Below are 2350 nucleotides of genomic sequence, written 5' to 3'. Positions count from 1 at the left end.
TACGATGAGGGTCGCGTCAGACCTGTCGAGCTGTGGTTTGCACATTTACTGACCGTATAATTTCCTGCTTCTGAGATTGCGTCACTCTCCACCACGTGTGTTCGCTGCCTGTGGTAACGGAGTACCCTTTCTCGTTCGCGGTCTAAATTATCTCGGCTTGTCTCTAGGATTGTAGGTTAGTTGCCCTGTGGTCGAGGATACCCTCTAGTGCCTTCGCGCGCGTAAAGCCTAGTGCTTTGGCAAAGGCCGCCGGCCGATAGGGGTTATATCCTTTACCTATTTGGCCCCCTGTCCGGGAGTTTTCCGCGATGGGCCACGGGTGCGGTCTCGCACTGCCACTCGACTGTCTCCGTTGTGGTCTCGCTCCTTCGCTAGTCTATAGTGGTAATGGTGCCAGGAATGGTCAGGTCCCGTAGCATGTGAGGTTCCCATGCTGATCGGAGGAGCCCAGGAGCTTACTTGCGCCTCAGGTACCGGCATTACGGGAGGCAACGCGTCTCTTGGATCCTGGTTCTGGTGCGTCTAAGTGCAGTCTATCCTGTCTGGATATGTTTAAGTATTGCTCTCTCTAACTCTCGTTCGGCTCTTCTCATATCTCTGAAAGAACCTGCCTGACCATAGGTTCAGGACTTACCGGCATGATGACACCTGTGGCTGTCCCCAGGTCCGAACCTAGGCCATTGCTGACTACATTCCTCAGCGTTCAAGGGTTCTGCTCATAGTCGGTTACGGAACCCCTACCTGTCCCAGACCTTGCTGTTTCAAAACTCTTTAATCATACGGCTATTGAGGAGAAGGCGGGCAAGGCAACTGTAGATTTATTCCTGATTTATTAGTTTGGCCCCGAGATGAGTTGGGTCATTTCATGACATTGAAAATCTTGACTGTCTCTCTTAATTATTCTCCTTCTAACTCTTTCTTTCTATCTCGGGAGCGACCTGGAGCTCTAGCGCGCCCATACGGTCGGGACTACCTCAGCATGGTAAGCTGCATGACTGCGCTCCCCGTGTCAGTCTGGCTCTTGCTCTCGCACTAGTTCCCTCTCAATAATCATAAGACTATCTTCTGCCTGCGGGTTATGAGGAACCCCTACCTGTCCCATGACCTGCTGTTTCGAATCTACTAACTTAATATTGATTATCGGCTTTTGATCAAAGCAACTGAGGTATTATTCCTGTCGCAATATAATATGTATTTGATCCATGCCTTGTTCATTGCCCTTATGGCAAATTAATGATATATCGTTCGCATATCTCTCTAATTCTTGCTGGGCGCTTCTCTATTTCCTTTCGCTCGAAGATACCTGTCAAGACCCTGTAAGAAGGACGGCAGCGTGCGGGGCACTGCCGCACCCAGTTCAAGGTGATGCTCTTGGATAGCCCAGTCGCAATCTAGACCTTAGACTGCGAAATATATTCCAAGTATTCAGGCTGTTCTTAGACCTGCACGAGTTTAACTGAGTTCGCAAGACAGAACGATAGTGAATCGCTCTGTGCCTCTCCTAGAGCTGCTGTGTTGTTATACAGATGACTCAACTCCTGCCTATGCCCATAGCAATCGTGCTTTATGGTTAAAGACACACCTGGAAAATGGATTCCCATCAAATCTCTCCCATCGATTGATTATTATGACCTCTTCCATTGCCCTTGTCTATCTCCTTATGAACATTTCGTTCCTGTTGAACTCTCCTTGTCTTCATCCGTTCTCCTGCCTTTCTTATGTCTATTCCTTCCCCACCCGCCCCCGGCACTAGTCCTAGCAGGATGACTGGGCCACCCCTCATTAGTCCTGTGTTCCTTTCCCTCAAGGAGTGTTTTTCTCACTGGCTCTCCTTGATGGCCCATTTCTTTGAAGGCGAGATTATTCGCTATAGCACACCGTGCTTGCATACCAAAAACTGCGGATTACATATGACTGCATGTATGCGAGTTCTTTAGCTGCCAGGTTGTTCATGTCACTTAGCCACTTACGACGCTTATTCATTAGCCTTTTGCATGTTACTCGTCTAAGGGGCTATAATAAAAAAGGATGGGAAACAAATTACTTAGATCCATAGCAAACCCGTCAAGTATCGGCTCCTCCGATGGAGGTGCAGCTGTAGATACCTTTTGAGGATCTGCGAGCGAACCACCGATACCCAAAATCGTTTCAGTACTCCAAACAGACGAGCAAGCAACAAAGTGTATCTTGTCAGTCGCCTCTCTCATCCAACATGGTCTTAGACATAATGTCCGATCTGGACTGATAGTGTGTTAGGTGATTGTGGAGCTACTCACAGGCGAACGTGCCATCTCCGACTTCGCCCTCCACGTACAGACCTGTCATGTTACGTACCCTGACACTATCTAGT

This window comes from Salvelinus sp. IW2-2015, linkage group LG4q.2 (genome assembly GCF_002910315.2).
Source record: "Salvelinus sp. IW2-2015 linkage group LG4q.2, ASM291031v2, whole genome shotgun sequence".
In the NCBI taxonomy this organism is placed as follows: Eukaryota; Metazoa; Chordata; class Actinopteri; order Salmoniformes; family Salmonidae; genus Salvelinus; species Salvelinus sp. IW2-2015.
The sequence above is the reverse complement of the archived record's forward strand: the minus strand, read 5'-3'. Positions refer to the sequence as shown.